Here is a 9681-nt window from a genome sequence, read left to right as displayed (position 1 = left end):
TGCCCGAGCGAGACAGTCAGAATGGCCTGCGACTGGAGAGGAAGAAGAGGGGCTCAGGATCAAGGGCAGTGGAGGTTTCCTCTGGTTGAGACTTCATAGCTGGAAGGAGTTGGGTTGAGGAACACGACGAAGAGGGGGAAGGCTTGGAGCAAAGATAAGAGAAAGCTTGGACATAGGGACCTCCTTCCATTTACCTGATCGCCAGCAGTAGTTACGCAGGTCCTGTATAATACTGGCATCTAAGATGCTATTAGGCAGCCATTTGGATTGGTTGTCTAAGAGATATTGGAGCCGGGAGTCGAGATGAAACCTGCCGTGGAGGAGATGTTCCCCGAGGGCGCGGGGCCCTATGTGGACCTGGATGAGGCTGGAGGAAGCACCGGACTCTTGATGGACTTGGCAGCCAATGAGAAGGCAGTCCATGCAGACTTTTTAAAATGATTTTGAAGATCTATTTGATGATGATGATGTCCAGTGAAGCCGTCCCGTCATACATGCTCCATGTCAGTGATGGGTCAGGAGTCTCTCGGGACAGGACCAGCTGACTGTAGACATTGTGTGAATATCACTAGAAATCAGGACCTAGTCAACCAATAGCGGAACCGTCTGAGCCAACTGGGTACTGATGTCTGAGATTCTCCAAAAGGCATCCCAAGGGGGAACTTAGAGGTATGGTCAAGACACAACTTCCAGCTCCCACGGGTGAGGAGAAGAGTCACAGGCCCAAGATGTCCCAAGGACACAGGGAGGAATGAAATAAGAAGGCACAGGCTACCTGGTGTGTGGTCACAGTGCTAGGCGAGGACTGGGACTAAAATCCTGAATAGGCAGAGTCCACTGAGAAAGAGGGGAGGGATAAGGGAGGGGAGGGGGGAAGATGGAGTGTTTATGAGAGAGAGAGAGACAGACAGAGAGAGAGACAGAGAGAGAGAGACAGAGACAGAGAGAGAGAGAGGGAGAGAGAGAGAGAGAGAGAGAAGCCTTTAAGACCATGGTTGGGGTTGGGGTTACCTCCTTTTCCAGAGGGGTGCTGGCCACTGAACAGTCACCCCCTCAGATCCCGGGGAGGAGGGACTTACCAATGTCCAGGTTCGCATGGAGCGCCTGTTGCAGGTGGACTGGGAATAGGGCCCTGGTGTGTGGTTTCAGCCCACAGAGAGGAAGGAGCTCCAGCACCAGCAGAGCCTTCAGAGTCACTCAGCACCAATGTTGTGACCTAAGTGACAGACACCAGAAAGTCTTACCATGCAACAGCTCTCACGTGGATTTACTGAGGAGTGGGTGTACAGAGGCTGCCCCTGAGGGATGGTGGAGGAAACGGAGCAGGGAGAGGAGGGCCTAGCCTTTTGTGAGGGGATATGGCATATGTGCAGGGGGAGGATATGGGACTCACGGGGACAGTAGGAATGTGTCACATCTTGGCAGGTAGTGAGGACTCATCTTACTGTCGCTGGGTCCCTGGAGTGGGCGGTGGAGGTGCCTGATTCCAATACACTTAGCTGCTGAGGCATCGCATCGCTCCAGCCACGACTGTTCTGTTTTCTAAGACAGGGTTTCATGTTGCCCAGCTGGCCTCAAACTCCTTTGTAGCCACGGATGAGGTTGGATTATTCTTAAATAGATGTTTCCTGTTGCCTAGGACAGGACCTGCCGTGCAGTAGATGTTCAAAGACCTTTGCTGTGAACTAAGCACGGGGACAGAGGGTTTGCGAGCTCCTGATGAGGACAGGAGAGGGGAATGGGACACGGAGGCCAGGGGAGTCAGGAATAAGATGAGAGCAGTGGAGGGCTGGGACAGCTCACAGCTTGCAGTGTGGATGTGAGGACTTGAGTTGGATCCCCACAGCCCACAACAATAAATGAAACAAAACAAAACATTGTAGCAACCTAAAACTCCATAGGGCCTGGTGACACTTATGCAAAGGCCCACTGGTCCTCTAGCTCAGCCTAATGGGCAAAGTCCAGTCTCAGTGAGAGACCTGTACTGAGACCAAGGTAAAGAGACTGGAGAGATGGTTCAGTGGTTAGGAGTGTTTACTGACCCCTCAGAGCACTGAGTTCGGTTCCCAACACCCATGGCAGGTGGGTTATAACCACTTGTACCTCCAACTCTGCAAGATCTGATCCCTTCTTTTGTTCTACACACACACACACACACACACACACCAGTGGGGAGGGGGAGAAATAAACCTAACAAGGTAGAGAGGATTCACTGAGGTTGACCTCTGACCTCCACATATATGCATACACAGGAACATTTACATACACACTCATACACACACAGTGGCAATCTCTTTGGCTTTGCCATTTTGACTTGACTGTTCCCTCCTCTTACTGAGCCTCAGTTTCCCCAGTTATAAAGCCAGGAGATTTTATAACTGGTCCTTCCTGGGTTATGTCCCCAAGAGTTGCTTCCCTAGTCCCTGACCAGGAATCAGTTGCCTAAAATTTTTCCTTCAGTAAGCCTTTGCCTTCCTGTGTATAGATGACTCCCAAGACCCTGCTCCCCAATGCTAGCTGATAGCAAGGAATGGAAAGAGACGGGTCAGGATAAAAGTCCCTATAGGGGCTGGATAGATAATTTCTAGGGTCCTCTGGTGGTGAGCACCTCTCCACCAGCCCAGCCCAGGTGCTTTCTGGTCCATCCTTACCCTCCTGGCACCGTCTGAGGTGCTGGGTTGGCAGCCTCTTGTGTTGGGCCCTGGGAATTGCTGACCTCCCTGGAAAGGGCAGTCTGCATTCCACTCCAGTCAGGCCTCTGGTTGCTTGCCCCTTGCTGGCTGCTCTCCAAGGACAAGAACAAGTAGACTCACCCTTCCCGAGCTCACCAGTGACCACCATCCATGAGTAGCTTCAGCCATGAGGAGAGCTCTGGCAAAGAGAGTGGAATTTCATTTTATTTATTTGTTTCTTGGTTTGCTGGCTGGTTGGATTTTCAAGACAGGATTTCTCTGTGTAGTATAGGCTGTTTGGAACTCACTCTGCACACCAGGATGGCTTCGAACTCACAAAGATCTCCCATACACTGGGATTAAAGGCATGCACCACTGCTGCCCCCGTAGGATTTTCATTTTTATAGATGAGAAAACTGACACCCAGAGAAACCAGGCCTTGGTCTAGGTCACAAAGGCAAAAAGGCTTTGGGAGAGAGAATCTAGGTGCTGGGGTCCCAGCTGCCGCCTCCACAGCTCCGCTGTGTACTGTTTATACTTCCTGCCCTTCTCCAGAGGTTCCAACGAGCTTCCTGGAAATCTGTGTGATTTAAGGAAAGCACAGCAAAGGGCAGGCAATGCGTCCCAAGCAGCAGAGCTGAGCTCCCACTTCCTCTCAAGTGGCACCGCCCACCACCAGGACAGGGACAAGGGTGACTTCATAGAACTGCTGTTATCTCCGCCTTGGGAGGCTTTCTCATTAGCCATCCGTGATTAGTGTGCTGAAACTGAAAGTGGTCCTTCCTGGGTTATGTCCCCAAGAGACGCTTCCTCATTCCCTGAGCAGCAGTCTCCAGCCCAGAGTGGTTCCCCTCAGCAAGCCTTTGCCTTCCTGTGTATAGATGACTCAACACCTTGCTTCCCAATTCTAGCTGATGGTAAGGAATGCAAGAAATGGGTCAGAATAAACGTCCCTGCAGGGGCAGGCGACACCTGCTTCAGTACTTGTGAGGAGGATCAAAAATTCAAGGGCTGGGGCTGGAGAGATGGCTTAACAGATCAGGGCACTAATTTCTCCTCCAGAGGACCTAGGTCTAGTTCCCAGCGTCCATATGGTGGCTCATAATCATCTGTGACTCTAATTCCAGAAGGTTGTCTCCTGGTGTTCTTGGTGCCGGGCATGCAGGGGCATACAGACATATTTGCAGGCAAAACACACATGCACAGAAAATAAAAATTTGTTATAAAATCTCAAGGCCATCCTTAGCTGCATAGATAAAATGAGTACAGTCTGGGCTATATGAGGCCCTGTTTCAAACAACAAAGTCTGTGACACCTTGGGAGAAAGGACTTCCTGCCGAGTGAAGCTACCCCGATTCCTCAGGTGTGATTGCTCTGAGCCTAGGCTCTTCCCAGGACCCAGGACCCAGGACCACCTGCCCTCCTGGCAGCATCCTCACTTCTCATCCCTGTGGTTTAGAGAAAGCTAACCCCAGCTCCTGCCAAAGGGTGAGCCTGGACCCTGGCTCTGCCCATCTCATGGATAGCAAGACTGCACAGGAGACTCAAGTCAGACCAAGGAGAGAAAAGCCTGGGGCGAAATTGCTGTACCTACTGAGAAAGTGTGGGCAGAGCCTCCCCTTCCCAGGGCAGCTAAGCTGCTGCTGAGACTGTGGGCACCTTGTTACAGAAACCCTGCTTGAGAATGTAGCCAGGCTGTGTGTGTGTGTGTGTGTGTGTGTGTGTGTGTGTGTGTGTGTGAAGGTGGCCCCTCCTTTCCTTCTTTCCCCTCTTTTTTGTTGTTTGGTTTTTTTTGAGACAAGGTTTCTCTGTGTAGCCCTGGCTGTCCTGGAACTCACTCTGTAGACCAGGCTGGCCTCAGACTCATAGAGATCCACCTGCCTCTGCCTCCCAAGTGCTGGGACTAAAGGCATGTGCCACCATCACCTAGTGGGCTTTTTCATTAAATATGTATATCCTTTCTGTTCTTGTACACCGGAAAAATTGGGGTGTGTATATCCTGCTATGTAGCCCTGCTATGAGCTGTCTTTAAAAACGGGACTATCCTTATAAGGCAGAACAGAGAGAAAATTATGGGAACATGGAAAAGAAAGGCAGCCTGCAGACATGACTCAGCAGTTAAGAGCACTGACTGCTCTTCCAGAGGTCCTGAGTTCAAATCCCAGCAACTACATGGTGGTTCACAACCATCTGTAATGGAATCTGATGCCCTCTTCTGGTGTATCTGAAGACAGCTACAATGTACTTATATGTAATGAATAAATCAGAGAGAGAGAGAGAGAGAGAGAGAGAGAGAGAGAGAGAGAGAGAGAGGCACAATTTACCCTGGATTCTAGTTGAAGCTTCTTGCCAGCTGAGAAGCAAGAACAACACAAACATTTTCTGTGTGTGTGTGTGTGTGTGTGTGTGTGTGTGTGTGTAGGGGTGGGGGTGGGCTGGAGAGATGGCTCAGCAGTTAAGAGCACTGACTTCTGAAGGTTCTGAGTTTAATTCCCAGCAACCACATGGTGGCTCACAACCATCTGTAATGAGATCTGATGCTCTCTTCTGGGGGTGTCTGAAGACAGCTACAGTGTACTCATATAATAAATCTTTTTTAAAAAGTTACTTTTAAAAAGAGGGTCAAATCTTGTTGTTCACTATGTAGCTGAAAAAACCCTCAAACTGATCCTTCTGCCTCCACTTCGCCAGTCCCACCTAGCTATAAACCCCACATCTTCACTGAAAGATGCCACTTTAAGGTTTGGGCATGGTGGTACACACCTTAAGCCTCAGTGTCCAACTGGTAGACAAAGGCAGGTGGAACTTTGTGAGTTCGAGGCCAGCCTGGTCTATGGAGTGAGTTCCAGGCTACATAGTGGACCCTATCTCAAATGTGGAAGAACAGCAAAGATTACAGAAAGGAGGTTGGTTTCACACACACACACACACACACACACACACACACACACACACACACACACCAAAAAGATAAAGAAAGACTGAAAGTTGAAAAATTAAAAACAAAAAAAAAAAATAAAAGACAGGCAGCGGAGGTATACACCTCTAATTCCAGTACTCAGAGGCAAAGGCAGGTGGATAGGTGGGTCTCTGTGAGTTTGAGGCCAGCCTGGTCTGCAAAGAGTCCTAGGACAGCCAGGGGCTGTTGCACAAAGAAAACCTGTCTTGAGTTGGGCAGTGGTGGCACACACACCTTTAATCCCAGCACTTGGGAGGCAGAGGCAGGAGGATTTCTGAGTTCCAGGCCAGCCTGGTCTACAAAGTGAGTTTCAGGACAGCCAGGGCTACACAGAGAAACCCTGTCTTCAAACAAACAAACAAACAAACAAGTAAAAGACTGTTGGTTATTAGAAAGCAAACCCCCCAAATCCTGCCCAGACGTGGACTTCTGCTGTGCAGTGCTCTCGCCTGCTTACAGTTGCTGCTTTATCAAATCCTTATTAACCCATTTTACAGAGGAGACAAAAGAGTGAGTGGGTGAACGCAGAGCCTGTTTGTTCTCTGGGGTCGGCCCTTAGAGCTGTTACCCTGGAAGGCTTCCCTGACCTCCCCGGCAGGGGGCGTCCCACACACCTTTGAGTTACAGACTAAGGCTCAGCTCTCAGCAGGTCCTTCATGCTATGAGAAGTCAGGCCAACCTCAGCACTGAAGGGCCAGGTAGGCGAGCCCTAAAACAAGGGATGCCCATCATGGGAAGATTTAGCCAAGAGCTCTTTGTCCCCACGCAGCTGGAGGCCTGAGCATCTGTTCCAACCACAGTGGGTGTGGGAGGATTTTGGGACCAAGCACCAACACATTCTGGAGCTCACCAAAGAGTCTCCTCCCCGTGCCTCAGTTTCTCACTGGCTAGAAGAAGCTTCTAGGTGTGTAGGTCCTATGGCACCGAGTCTTCCAGGGAGATGTTGGGGATCCTGGAAGTGTGATGTCTCCACCTTAAAGCTGAGTGCCTTTGATTCTTTCATGTGCTGACTGTGAGGCGACTGCATCTGTTAGGGGAAGGCGGTGTGTGAGACAGAGGGTCACTTCTGAGAGCAAGGCAGCCACTTGCTTTGGACCTCAGGTACTGGGGAACACCCAACTTCCACCCACCACACTGCAGGGGTCACAGGCCCACAAGAGCTCGGTAGGAAAGACTGAGGGCTTGGAAGAAAGAGAGATTGTGTTTTCTGTCCAGCTCTGCCTCCCTCAGGTGGGAGACCTTAACTCTCTGGGTTTTATAACCCCAACCTTCAGGAATGTTCTTAAGGTCTATGTTCCCTCCAAATTCATGTTTCAAACATCAAACCTTCAGTTAGGTACGGTGTCACACAGCTGTAGTTGTACCAACCTCAGGAGGCTAGCCTGGGCTACATAGTAAGACCCTGCCCTAAAATGAAGAGAAAGAAGAGGAGGAGGAGGAGGAGGAGGAGGAGGAGGAGGAGGAGGAGAAGGAGGGCAAACAGTAGCAGCAGCTGCTGCCACCACCACAAAGCATGGTAGCTCACTAGGCAGAGGCATATGTTTAAGGCCAGCCTGATGCACATAGAGTTCTAAGCCAGCTGGGGCTGCCCGTGAGACCCCGTCCTAGACAACAAGAACACGAAGCTCTACCAAAGCTATAGACCCTGGTGCCACACACCCATAACTTCAGTGCTCTGGAGGCTAAGTCCAAAGCATCTCTGTAAGTTTAAGGCTAGCCTGGGCTACACAATGAAATCCTGGCAACCTTGGCAAGAGCTGAATCTGCTGGTGCCTTGCTTTGGGGGCTTTTCTGCCTCTAAAGCTATGGGGTATAAACATTGTTCAAGCCATCCAGGTTACAGTACTGCACTGGTGTGAGGTGATGAGAACTCTGTCGGGGAGCAAGGGGTCAGGGTGTGTGGGCCCCCTGGCATGTGAGTCCATCCACTTCTCAGGGAAGCCTTGGAGGGCCATTTAAGGTTAAACATTACCCTGTACCCATCCCTGCCCACCACACCCTCTCGTTTCTGAAGATCAAGCCATAAACACCTCCCTTTCCTCTTCCTCTGGAGATGTGGTCTTCCAGGAGGAGGCACCGCTGTAGTCTGCCCACCTCTCCTGGAAGCCCCTGGTCTGGGAGGTTGAGGGAGTCTAGCTCTAGTCAGAGCTGCAGGCTGAAGTGGGGACACTGGGACCTAGTCTTCGCAATAGGTGCTTTTTGGGGTGACATCATACACAAGCTTCCTTTAGATGGTTCCCCTGTGGAGTTCACAGACTGGCTTAATGAGCCCCTCAGGTGCCTGCAGCCAGCCAGCAGCCCTATCCGATGTCTGGGAAACAAAAATAATTCCAAGAAATGGGCAGCCTCGTTGTACCAGGTCAACCTGGGTCAGCCTCTGCCCCCAGGGCTCTCAGGAGCAAGGTGACAGGGTCCTGCTGGCACATCCAGTCTCTCTTACCTGACAGTTTTAATTATGAGCATACGTCAGTGATCCCAGAATCCAGATCCACTGCAAGTCTCCACGAGGAGATGCACTGGCCAGGAGGCACCTTCTAATGGGGGGCAGGGGGGAGGGGAGGGGGGAGGGGGAGGGCAATGGGGGAGGGGGAGGGGATGGGGGGGGCTCTCGTCATCCTGCTCCGCCCCTGCAAACAGCTCTGTAAACTAGGACTGACTTCATCATCTACAGCAAAGGGATGAGCACACAGAAGCTCCAGGCGGGAAATTTGGTGGGCAGAGCCCAGGGCTCAGTCAAGTCTTCTCAAGCTGGCTTCAGGACCAGTTCCAGAGATGGCAAAAGATTTCCCTGCTCCATAACTCTGGTCATTACAGACATGGCTAATCAATCATGACATGGCAGACACCACTAATCAATTGCAGTCTTTTTATTTTTATTTATTTTCCTTATTTATTAAGAGACACAGTCTCTTATAGTCCAGGCTAGACCCCAATTCTGTGTAGTCAAAAATTGCCTTGATCCTCTTGCCTCCTTTTCCCAAGTGCTGGAATTCGAGGCATCTGCTACTGTGCCAAGATATAGCACGTTTTGTTTTTTAAATATGAACTTGGATATAAAGGTTCCTTTAAAAATTTTATTTTGGAGGCTTGAGAGATGACGTAGTGGTTAAGAGCACTGGCTATTCTTCCAGAAGATCCAGGTTCAATTTCTAGCACTCACATTTTTGCTTATAAATAGCTGAAATTCTAGTTCCAGGGGATCCAATGCCCTCTTTGGCCTCTGGGGACACTGGGCATAGACATACATGCAAGCAAAACACTCGTACTCATAAATAAAATTTAAAAGGTTTAAATTCTTCATCATCATCGGAACAGGATCTCATCATTTAGCCCTGGCTGCCCTGAAACTCACTCTGTAGACCAGGATGACCTCTAACTCATAGACACCTGCTGGGCTCTGCTTCCAGGTGCTGGGATGTGAAGGCGTGCGCCACCACGCTAGCAATGATTGCTGAGTTTTGCACTCATGCCTCCAACATCGGTCTCAGAGAGTTTGGAGTGGTCGTGTTGTCACAGTCCTTTTGTTAAGCCTGGGAAATTTTATATTTTGAGGATTTTTAGTTCTTACTATGTAGCCCAGGTTGGCATCAAACTCATGAGTGATTCTCCTCCCTCTGCTTCTGCAATGCAAGCACCACACAAGGCACACCCAGCCCCAAACCTGGGAATTTGCTCCACCCTACCCATATCCTTTATAGATAAGGAAACCAAAGTTCAGAGAAGGTGGGTCACCTTCTCAAAGCTGCACAGCTCCAGCGTGGACTGTGAACCTGGGCTTTCCCAGAGACTAGAGGGGCTCCTTCATGAACCTCACCCCCATCCCGCTTCTCCTCTAGGTTCTGTGCTGGCATCCTGCCAGCCCTCGCCAGGATACCCTCTTGTTCCTCCCCCTGTCCACCCTCCACCATCCTTCTTCCAGAGAAGGGGCCCAACCGGAAGGCTGCTCATCTTAGGAAGTTCCACCCACATTAGCAAGCAGGAGCCAGGGATTCTGGGCAGCCTGTGGCTTTAGGAGAAACTGAAACTGGGCGTGCTGGGGGCGGAGTGGTC

General features: G+C 50.5%; 1 long non-coding RNA gene and 1 pseudogene across 1 annotated transcript; one reads left to right on the top strand and one right to left on the bottom strand.

Moving 5' to 3' along the window:
* The first annotated feature begins 300 nt into the window (after positions 1–300).
* On the top strand, positions 301–625 carry LOC127678449 (COP9 signalosome complex subunit 9-like; annotated as a pseudogene).
* Positions 626–1085: 460 nt separating this feature from the next.
* On the bottom strand, positions 1086–3288 carry LOC127678445 (uncharacterized). Its single transcript, XR_007976564.1, has 4 exons — positions 2981–3288; positions 2814–2871; positions 1394–1647; positions 1086–1216 (listed from the first exon to the last, which is right to left on the bottom strand). It is a non-coding gene; the product is annotated as an uncharacterized LOC127678445 (long non-coding RNA).
* Positions 3289–9681: the final 6393 nt, after the last annotated feature.

Source organism: Apodemus sylvaticus, chromosome 1 (genome assembly GCF_947179515.1).
Source record: "Apodemus sylvaticus chromosome 1, mApoSyl1.1, whole genome shotgun sequence".
NCBI lineage: Eukaryota > Metazoa > Chordata > Mammalia > Rodentia > Muridae > Apodemus > Apodemus sylvaticus.
This window is presented reverse-complemented; position numbering and strand designations above follow the sequence as displayed.